The sequence below is a fragment of the Ailuropoda melanoleuca genome, chromosome 1, assembly GCF_002007445.2.
Source record: "Ailuropoda melanoleuca isolate Jingjing chromosome 1, ASM200744v2, whole genome shotgun sequence".
NCBI lineage: Eukaryota > Metazoa > Chordata > Mammalia > Carnivora > Ursidae > Ailuropoda > Ailuropoda melanoleuca.
This window is the reverse complement of record NC_048218.1, coordinates 126,558,372-126,570,143: the sequence shown is the minus strand read 5'-3', so window position 1 is coordinate 126,570,143 and position 11,772 is coordinate 126,558,372. Positions and strand designations below refer to the sequence as shown.

Sequence of the window (11,772 nt, the reverse complement as noted above, 5' to 3'; positions counted from 1 at the left end):
AGCCAATATCAATTAGATTGGGCAGCGCCAAATGAAGAGTGGTTAAGAACACTCCACTGAAAGGGGAAAAGTTTTTTTTTAATTGAAGATTTTATTTATTTGAGAGAGTGAGCAAGTGAGCTAGCGAGAGAGAACATGAGTGGGGGGAGGGGCAGAGGGAGAGGGAGAAGCAGACTCCCCGCTGAGCAGGGAGCCCAATGTGGGGTTTGATCCCTGGACTTCAGGATCATGACCTGAGTCATAGGCAGATGTTTAACCAACTGAGCCACCCAGGGGAGGTACCCCATGAAAGGGGAAAGGCTTTTATAGAGCATGCAAAAGCAAAGCAAGGAAATTATTTGATTGGCTATAGCTTAGAGTAGCCTTATTTGGGAAAAACTACTTGGATTTGTGATTAGTTGTTCTTAGGTTTCGATTTCTTAACCTTGAGGCATTTACAGGACTTGACTCTGGCTTAGGTTTCCGTTTGCTTACGTAGGCTACCAAGATGTTACCACCACCTTAGTCTAATGGGCTCCATGTTTAATTATTTTAATGATGGTAATATTACATTAAATATCTGAAAATCACCTGCTCTTCTTTAACTAAAGAAGCATTTAGCTAACAGTTTGGGGTGAATGTTGTGAGCATTTAAAAATTATAATGACTATAAAAAGTTGTGGCTACAAAAATATGTCATCAAAGGTGGGTCACCCCATAGTGATTTCGATCTGCATTTCCCTGATGATTAGTGATTTTGAGCACCTTTATGGCAGCGTTATTTACAAGAGCCAAGATATGGAAGCAACCTAAGCGTCCACTGATAGATGAACAGATAAGGAAGATGTGGTATTCATATGATTTCACTCATATGTGGAATTTAAGAAACAAAACAAACAAGCAAAGGAAAAAAAAAAACCAGAGAGAGGCAAATCAAGGATCCGACTTTAACTACAGAGAACAAACTAAAGGTTACCAAAGAGGAGATGAATGGGGGGAATGGGTGAAATAGGTGATGGGAATTAAGACGACTCTTATTAGGATGACGGAAAAAAACCAGGGGATCTTGTGGTGACGGATGTTCTACATCTTGACTACATCAATGTCAAGATCCTGATTATGAGGGGCGCCTGGGTGGCACAGCCGTTAAGCGTCTGCCTTCGGCTCAGGGCGTGATCCCGGCATTATGGGATCGAGCCCCACATCAGGCTCCTCCGCTAGGAGCCTGCTTCTTCCTCTCCCACTCCCCCTGCTTGTGTTCCCTCTCTCCCTGGCTGTCTCTCTCTCTCTGTCAAGTAAATAAATAAAATCTTTAAAAAAAAAAAAAAGAAAAGAAAAGAAAAAAGATCCTGATTATGATAGTGTACTATAAGCATAACAGGTAAAAGGAATATGGATCTCTCTGTGTTATTTCACAGCAACATGTAAATTTACAATTAGCTCAAAATAAAAAAAGTTTAATTTAAAAATATAGAATTGGGGTACCTGGGTGGCTCAGTCAGTTGACCACCTGACTCTTGATTTTGGCCCAGGTCATGATCTCAGGTCCTGGGATGGAGCCCTGCATCAGGCTCCCCACTCAGTGGGGCGTCTGCTTGAGGATTCTTTTTCTCTCTCTCTCTCTCTGTCCCTCCCCAACTTGCATGGGCACATGCATGCTCTCTCTCAAATAAATAAATAAATCTTTAAGAAATCCTTTAAAAATTTTTAAAAATATAGAATCAATTTGAAAAGATGTGAGGTATATGTATATATACAATATGTACTTATTATATATACACATATAATATGGGGTATACATATATATAAAATAATATGTGTATTATTACTCAGTCATAAAAAAGAATGAAATCTTGCCATTCTCAACAACATGGGTGGACGTAGAGGGTATTATGTTAAGTAAAATAAGTTAGAGAAAGACAAATACCATATGATTTCACTTATGTGTGGAATCTATAAAACAAATGAACAAACAAACAAATAAATAAAACAGAAACAGACTCATAAATACAAAAAACAAACTGATGGTTACCAGAGGAGAAGTGGGTGGAGGGATGGGTGAAATCAATAGAAGGGATTAAGAATTACAAAGTCCCAGTTACAAAATAAGTGAGGCATGGGATGAGAACTACAACATAGGGAATATAGTTAATAACACTGTGATATTGTTTGGTGACCAAGTGACTACACTTATCATAGTGAGCATTTCATAATGTATATAAATGTCAAATCACTATGTTGTACACCTGAAACTAATATCATATTGCGTATCAACAATACTTCAATCAGAAAGAAAAAGAAAGGAAGAGAAAGGTGGGTCACCCCTTGTTTTTGGCAAGCTGTGACGTAAGAGGACCATATTCTACACTGAGTTCTGAATTGAGAAGCTGCCTGAAGTCCAATATTATTCAGATGAGGGAATATATGAGGAATTACTTAAAGAACATGGCATGACAGTGTTTTGATAATATGGTGGTTAGGGAGGAAGGAAAACAAATTGGTTCATTATACTTTTAGTTCTAATTGTTTATTTAAAGATTTTGTTTATATATTTGAGAGACAGCAGGAGCAGGGAGGAGAGGGAGAAGCATGTTCCCTGCTGAGCAAGGAGCCTGACACGGGTCTCAATCCCAGTACCCTGGGATCATGACCTGAGCTGAAGGCAGATGCTTAACCGACTGAGCCACCCAGAAGCCCCTAGCTCTGATTGCTTAAAAATACTATCCAAACACAAATAAGGCAGAGAGAGGGTAACATACCTTTTCAGGATCACATTAAAGCATTGTTTAACATGCCCAGCAAAGTATTGTTTAATTATCTAGAATTTAGGGGTCAGCAAACTTTTCCTGAAAAAAGAATTAGGTAAGTCCATATTCAGGTTTTTGGTTTTTACAATCCTCAAAAAATTTAAAAGCCATTCTTAACTCAGGGGCTATGCCAAAACTGGCCAGTGGCTAAATTTGGCCTTCTGACAATTTGCTGATTCTAGGAGAAGTCCCTTTGTTTGTTTCATCATTCACTATTTCTGTTTGTTTCACTATTCACTATTGATTAAAAGTCTAGGATGTTACGAATTTACATGTTAACTTGTAGATTTTTCTCCAGTAAAGGTAAAATTAATCTGTCTGGTAGAAATATAACTCGAAAGGTTATGGGGGAAAAAAGCTTATGGTTGTATTGTCATAGGATATTAACCAGTTTTGTATCTAAAGGGGCACCTGGGTGGCTCAGTCGGGTGAGCATCTGACTCTTGATTTTGGCTCAGGTCATGATCTCAGGGACATGGGAGGGAGCCCCGTGTCGGGCTCCCCACTCAGCAGGGAGTCTGCTTGAGATTCCTTCTCTCCCTTTGCGCTCTCTCTCTCTCAAATCAATCAATCTTTTTTTAAAAATTAAATTTTAGGGGCGCCTGTGTAGCGCAGTCGTTAAGCGTCTGCCTTCGGCTCAGGGCGTGATCCCAGCATTCCGGGATCAAGTTCCACATCGGGCCCCTTGGCTGGGAGCCTGCTTCTTCCTCTCCCTCTTCCCTGCTGTGTTCCCTCTCTCACTGGCTATCTCTCTGTCACATAAATAAATAAAATCTTTAAAAAAAATTAAATTTTAAAATATAAGATTATTGTAGATTTACATTCAGCTGTAAGAAATAATACAGAGAGACAATATGTACCCTCTCCCCGGTTTCTGCAATGGTAACATCTTGCGGGACTATAGCACAGTATCACAGCCAGGATACTGACTGAGAGAGTCAAGACACAGAGCATTTCCATCACTTCAAGGATCCCTCATGCAGCCATTTTGCAGCCACACCCACTTCTCTCAAGACCCCCACCTCTTTCTTAATCCCTGGCAACTATTAATCTGTTCTCCATTTCTGTTTTGCCATTTCGAGATCATAGAAAAGAATCATATAGTATATAACCTTTTGGGATCTTTTTTTTCACCCAGCATAATTCTCTGGCAATTCATCCAAGTGAGAGGTGAACAATCTTACTTTTTTTTTCTTTTTTGGTGAATAATCTTACTTAATTTAAATTTCCTTATTGAAAGGTCTATCAATACCCAGTTTTTCAAATACCCTTCGAACTAGCCTTATCATTCTGTTTGTTCCCTCACTGATTAGTAGACAAAAACCTTTTCCCTGTGTTCAGACACATTCATTTTTTTTAAAGATTTTATTTATTTATTTGAGAGACAGTGAGTGAGAGAGAGAGAGAGACCACGAGCGGGGAGAGCAGCAGAGAGAGAGGGAGAAGCAGACTCCCTGCAGAGTAGGGAGCCTGACATGGGGCTGGATCCCAGGACCCTGAGATCATGACTAAGCTGAAGGCAGACACTTAACCAACAGAGCCACGCAGGTGCCCTTTTTCCCTGTGTTCTTTCTCTATTTGTAGGAGTCATATATATGTCATAAGTAAATATATACATTAAGTATCGCTGACACCAATGTTACATTAGTTTCAGGTGTACAACATAGTGATTGGACAAGTCTATGCGTTATCCTACGCCGTAGCTACCATCTGTCAACACAGAACACTACTACAGTACCATTCATTGTATTCCCCATGCTGCAATTTTCATCCCCATGACTTATTCATTCCATGACTGGAAGCCTGTGCCTCCCACTCCCCTCCACCCACTTTGCCCCACCCCTCACCGTCCCTCCATCCCGGCAACCACCAGTTTGTTCTCTGTATTTATGAGTTTATTCCTGCAAGAGTCACATTTTTAACTTTTTGAAAATAATACTTTGATATAATTACTTATCCAGTGCTTGCTCTCTAGAGATAATTTCCAGTTGGCTCAGTTTTTTTTACTTAGAAAACTTGTAGCTAGTCAGAAAAGATCAGATCACCTTTTGTCCCCTTCAGCCAGAATAAAAATGTAAGTTGCTTTGTTTGAGTTTCAAAGTAATGATAAGAAATATGTTCTCTCTTCAGTAACAGGTTATTTCTGTGAGATTTCGGGGTGAGTTAAGAAGAAAGAAATTTTTAAATAGCATTTTTATCCTATGCCACTGGCTCACTTTTTATTTTTTAAGCAATGATTCCAACAGTATATCAGTGTAGAGATTTATGATTAATCGGTCAAAAAAACCCCATGTGTCTTTCAGACTTCAGTTTTTTGCTTCTAGTGAGAAACATATAGTTTATGATAGAGATCATAACTTAACAGAAAAGGTACGTTTTCTCAGATGAGAAGATTAGAAGCCACTTAGTCTACTCCACTGTTTCAGAGCAGGACTAAAATAATCAATTTTTTAAAAACCAAACAAGAACAACAACAAAAATTTATAATGGGAAATCTCAAAATACACGAGTAGAAAGAATAGTATAACAAACCTCTATGTAACCATCATTTAAATTTATATATATATATATATATTTTTTTTTTTTTTGAGAGAGAGAGTGCTCAAGTGTGTGGGGGGGAACAGAGAGAGGGAGATCGAGAATCCTAAGCAGGGTGAATAAAGTCAGTATTAGTAATATTTGGCCAACCTTGTTTCATACCATCATCTCCTCCAACTCAGTAAATCCCAGACATCACATAATTTCATCCATAAATACTTCAGTATGCATCTGTAAGAGATAAGACACTTTTTAACATAACAACCCGATTATCACACTGAAAAAATATTAACAATTCCTTAACATAATCTAATATCCAGTCAGTATTCAAGCGTTCTCCAATGTCTCAAGCATCTTTTGGGGGAGGGGCAGAGGGAGAGAGAATTGCAAGCAGGCCCCACACCCACTGTGCAGCCTTACACCAGGCTCAATCTCACACCATTGCAATCATGACCTGAGCTGAAATCAAGAGTTGGACACTTAACCGACTGAGCCACCCAGGCGTCCCTCTCAAGCACCTTTTTTACAAATGATTCAAAACAGGATCTAAACAAGATCTGTTGTGTATATTTGGTTGATTTTTTCTTCTTTTTTAAAAATACCATTTATTTTTGAACAGCTTTATTAAGGTAAAATTGACATACAAGTACATATTCAAGGGTACAATTTGATAATTTTTGACATATTATTAACCTGAAAAATTATCACCACAATCAAGGTGATGAACATAGCTATCCTCTGAGTTTCCCCATGTCCCCTGGGTAATCCCTCCCTTCCAGTGTCCCCACACACTCCCATCCTCTAGCAACCACTAATCTACTTTCCATAGATTAGTTTGCATTTTCTAAAACTTCTTAAAAATGGAATCATACAGGGGTGCCTGGGTGGCTCAGTCGGTTAAGCATCGACTCTTGATTTCGGCTCAGGTCATGATCTCAGGGTCGTGAGCTTGAGCCCCCATCAGGCTCTGCACTCAGTGCGGAGTCTGCTTGAGACTCTCTCTCCCTCTGCCTCCCCATCCTGCTCTCTTGTTCTCTCACAAATGAATAGATAAATCTTTTTTAAAAATGGAATCATACATGGTTATTTTAGGTCTGGTTTCATTCCCTCAGCATAATAATTTTGAGACTCATAACATTTTTTCTTGTATCAATAGTTCAATTGCATTAATGGACGTATCACAATTTGTACATCCATTCACTTGTAGATGGATACTTGGGTTGTTTCTATTTTTTTTAGCTTTTACAAATAAGGCTGCTACAAACATGTGTGTAAAAGACTTTGTATGTACTTGTGCTTTCATTTTTCTTTGGTAAATACATAGAATTAGGATTGATGGGTCATAGGGTAGGTTCTGTTTAACTTTCAAGTAATTACAAAATTGTTTTCCATAGAGGCTGTATCCATTTACAGTCTCTCCAGCAGGAGTATGAGAGCTTTGATGCCCTGCATTATCAGTAACATTTGGTATGGTCAGTCTTGTAACTTTAAATATTCAAATTTTAAACATTCTAACAGGTGATGTCCCTGTTTTCCAACTACCTTTCTATTTAAGGCCAGACCGTCTTTGTCATCTTTAACCAAACAACACATTGTAACAGACTGAATGCAAAAGCAAATATGAGAATCTATCTTCTATTAGACCAGACATCAAAGAGACTTGCCAAAATGTAAAACAGTGTCATCCTTCTCACTTTTTTTAATTGTCTTGGAAAATAGAGTTGTTTCTATAAAAATATAATATAAATGGGCTTTCTATTCTTTATAAAATTAAGATAAAATTCCTCTCCCGGGGTGGATGCTTTCTCCATGCGGCAGGGCTGTAACCATTCACAGCTGTCTGAAACACCAGTGGACCAGAAGCAGCTTAGAGTTTTAACTTCCATCTTACAAAGAACAAAATGTTTGGGGCACCTGGGTGGCTCAGTCAGTTAAGCGTCTGCCTTCGGCTCAGGTCATGATCTTGGAGTCCTGGGATTGAGCCCCGTGTCCAGCTCTCTGCTCTCCAGGGACTCTGCTTCTCCCTCTCCCTCTGCCCTCACCCTTGCTCCTGCTCTCTCTCTCATTCTCTCTCTCTCAAACAAATAGAACCTTTTTTTTTTTTTTAAAGATTTTTTATTTATTTATTTGACAGAGATAGAGACAGCCAGTGAGAGAAGGGAACACAAGCAGGGGGAGTGGGAGAGGAAGAAGCAGGCTCATAGAGGAAGAGCCTGGTGGGGCTCGATCCCATAACGCCGGGATCACGCCCTGAGCCGAAGGCAGACGCTTAACCGCTGTGCCACCCAGGCGCCCCACAAACAAATAGAACCTTAAAAAGAAAAACAAACAAAAAAACAAAGCACAACATGTTTGAATGTTTCAACAGGCAAGCTATAACTGGCACTTACTTCTTGTTCTTCTAGGACCCTGAAAATCTCCCCCAGCCCTTCAGGAGGGGGATCCTGACTGTGGTGAAGAAGAAGTGGGAGAACCCAGCCCTGGGGAGAGTCTCACACAGACTCCTGTGAATTGGCAGCGCGGAGGTCAGACACGGAGGCAGCCATCCTGCCAGTGAAGGGGCTAGAAGCTCTGCCTCTGAGGCCAAGGCTGACCACGGTGAACGAGTCCATCTCAGACCCAGGCTCGGATCACCTCCTGAAGCCCTTGTGCCTCTATCCCTACCTTGAGATCAATAAGTGTCTTGAAGACCACTCGAAAGAATGTAAAAAATGGAAACTTGTCTAGGAGAATCCAGGCACGAAGGAGGAAAATCTGAAATCACTGAAAACATAGAAGCCGCAGGGCAGGTGGAAGGAGGGTCTCTGAAAGCAGCTGTTCTCCGGATGATGTGGAGATAGCCCAGGTCAGTTGTCATCTTCTACACTCAACGCAGAGAAAAGCAAGAGCAGGTGAAATCTGGACTTAATGACGCCTGTCAGAAACCTCCATCAAGGATCGAATGGCCAAGCACCAGGCAGCTATGTCTAAACAGAGCGGTTCCACCAACTCTACAAATGACTTGAGAGCCAATGGTGGTGAAATCAAAACTCATAAATCAGAACACAAGGAGAATGTGCCTGAGGTCTGCATCTCCCATCAGGCTGGAGAAAAGGTTTGTGCAACTGAGAACAACCTGGCAGTCCGTTCCAGCCCTACTGAGGATGACTCCAAAATTCCCAGGTCAAGAGAGAGGTCCAGCCGCCTGTCCATCCCATGCCACTAAATCCAGATGCCAGAGCCTCCAGCCTCTCTGAAATTTCTCCTCCCAAAGCACTGAAGATGTTTCAGGCACCTGCAAGAGAGACTTGTGTGCTAAGTCAGAAGACAGTCTGCCCAATGGAGTGTGTCTGGGCCTCTAGCAGGTGGTTCACAGGAGCTGCTTCCGTTGCTCCTAATGCAACAACAGACTTAGTCTAGGAGCATACGCGTCTTTCATGGGAGAATCTACCGCAAGCCTCACTTCAACCAACTCTTCAAAGCTAAAGGTAACTATGATGAAGGCTTTGGGCACAGACCACACAAGGATCTGCAGGCAAGCAAAACTGAAAATGAAGGGACTTTGGAGAGACCAGCCCAGCTTCCAAATGCAAGGGAGACCCCTCAGAGCCCAGGACTAGAAGATGTCCCCATTGCTAAGGTGGGTGTGCTGACAGCAGGTATGGAAGCCAAGGCCTCCTCTCAGCCAGAGAAAGAGGACAAGCCAGCTGAAACCAAAAAGCTGAAGATCACCTGGCCGCCGCCCCCCTACCCCCCAGAACTTGGTAGTTCCACAAGTACCTTGGAGGAAGGGATCCCAGTATCCAAGCCCAAACGGCCTCCTGAGGATGAAAGCAGCAAGCCTGAAGCTCCCGAGGACGTAGAGCTGGATCTGAAGAAGCTAAGATGATCTCCTTCGCTGAAAGAAAGAAGCCACCCATTCACTGTAGCAGCTTCATTTCGAACCACTTCAGTCAAGAGCCCCAAAAATCTTGCCCCCATCCATAAGGAAAGGCTGGAGCATGTCAGAGCAGAGTAAGGAGTTTACAGGAGGAATGCCAGCAGGAAGCAAACAAGCAGAAACTGCCATTACCTCCAAAAAGAATGGTAGTGTGGGGAAAACAACCTGGCAAAACCAGGAATCCGGAGGAGGGGAGACAGGGAGAAGGAAGGGAGTTGGTGCTTTCGAGATGGGGAGTGAGAATCTTCTAGGAAATGGTGCAAACTTAGATGAAGATGACAGAAACCTCAAACAGCACCCTCCACTAGCACCCAAGCCTACAAACTGGTCCAGCTTTGCAGAGAATACCTCCCCTAAAGAATTCACCACCCAGAATCAGAAATCCCAGGATGGGGGGTTCTGGGAGGGAGAAGTAGTCAAAGAGCTGTGTGTGGAGAAACAGAGAAGTCAGTACTATGATGAGGATGAGGATGAGGAATGACAAACTGCAAATGGTGTGTGGCCTTACATTTGTGCTCGTGTTAGTGAGTCCCTGCCCTTTCTCACACCGATGCATGTACACAGGGATCTTAGCATGAACTGTAACGTATGTGGAAGTCATTTTGGAAGAGTTCTTGCTTCAAAAAAATCCCACACTGCAGCTTAAGTGAACCAATTCTAAGTGCTAGAGAGAATATTACTTCAGTCCTGTATTTTAGCAATGATGATATATGTAGGGTGCTTTAAGGTCTTCTGGTGAGGGGGGAATATGTCAGCCGATACAGTCCAGACTCCACTGTATTCCCAAAAGGCAACACAAAAATAGAGGACTGGTAACACATTGTTACACTAAAAATTCAACTATGGAATTAGGGAACATGCAGAAGGCGTTTAGGAACCTAAACATCATGACTGAACGCACTTTGTATAAAGGGCACAGTTTGTATATTTTTAAAGGAATACCAATTTAATTATTTTGTGTTCATCTGTTAAGAGATCAAATATTTAATCCTTAATACATTTTTTGGGGTTAATTTTCTTATTCTGGTACACATGGGGAAGTTACTGCTCCGCATCCCATTCTCGAAACCACGTCCTGAACTGGATTATTGAGGTAATTCACAACCATTCTTTGGGGGCACTTTTTGAGCACATTTGGTGCCTGGAGGGTTCCACTACCTCTCAAGCTCTGGTATTTACCAGTGAGTCTGACGACAGCCCAGGGGACTGCTTGCTCTGGTGGTATCTGTGCAGCTCGTCATTCACTGAAAGGTGCAACATTTTTCTAAGATGTTTTGTATTGTTGTTTGCCATGTTGCCTGTTAAAGCAAAGTGAGGAGTTTAAAGGAGGAATAACAGAAAAAACTGCCTTAAACCACTTGAGCCCAGACCCCAAGTCCTATATATTCCATTTCTGATATCCCCTCTCTGGGACACTAGTTTTTGATGTTGTTGTCGTTTTTAATACTTACCAGCTCTGAAATGTATTGATTTTTATGGCAGACAGTATTCCCAGGGTGCAATTAAACCAATTATAGGTCTTTTTTGGGGGAGATGGTTTTCTAGTAGTTAAGGCTTTGGAACATTATAAACTTGAGTACATTTGTTGTACATAATTGATATTCCAAATTGTATGTGGGGGTATTTTAAGCTATAGACTTCTTTGTACTGCATTTTTAGAGATTTAGCTCTAATATTATTTTAGACATGTAAAATATTCTGCTTTCTTATAGTTTTGCTTAGTCTGAAACATTTTTATTCAATAAAGCTTTTAATTTACAGTTGAAAAAAATAAAGATAAAATTCTAAAATTCAGGTAAAAAAATTCACCATTTTAATTATTTCAAATGCACAATTCAGTGGTTTTTATTATACTCACAACATTGTGCAGCTATGACAACTATTAATTCTCAGAATATTTCTATCAGCTCAAAGAGAAACCCCTTAACTTCCAATTCCCCTTCCCTATCCCCTGGCAACCACTGATGTACTTTCTGTCCCTGTGGATTTGCCTATTCTGGACATATTGAAATGGAATCATACAACACGTGGCCTTCCGTGTGTGTGTGTGTGTTTGTTGTGTGTGTGTGTGTGTGTGTGTGTTTCACTTACCACTACGTTTTTGAAGCTCACGCATATTGCGGCACGTACTTCGTGACTTTTTATGGCTGAACAATTGTCCATGTATGAATATACCATATTTTGTTTATCCATTCATCAATTGATAATTTTTGGTTATTATAAGTAGTGCTTCCATTAACACTCATGTGCAAGTTTTTTGGTTTTTGTTTTTAAGATTTTATTTATTTATTTGAGAGAAAGAGAGCGTGAGCAGGGGCTGGAGGGGCAGAGAGTGAGGGAGAAGCAGACTCTCCGCTGAGCAGTGAGCCTGACTCGCGTCTCGATCCCAGGACCCCGGGATCATGACCTGAGCTGAAGGCAGACACCTAACCGACTGAGCCACCCAGGCGCCCCTCATGTACAAGTTTTTGTGCAAACATGTTTTCACTTCTATTGGGTGGATAGCTAGGAGAGGAATTGCTGGGTCCC

The 11,772-nt window shown here is 41.2% G+C and overlaps 1 pseudogene; it reads left to right on the top strand.

Moving 5' to 3' along the window:
* Positions 1-7,741: 7,741 nt before the first annotated feature.
* On the top strand, positions 7,742-9,724 carry LOC100474354 (annotated as a pseudogene).
* Positions 9,725-11,772: the final 2,048 nt, after the last annotated feature.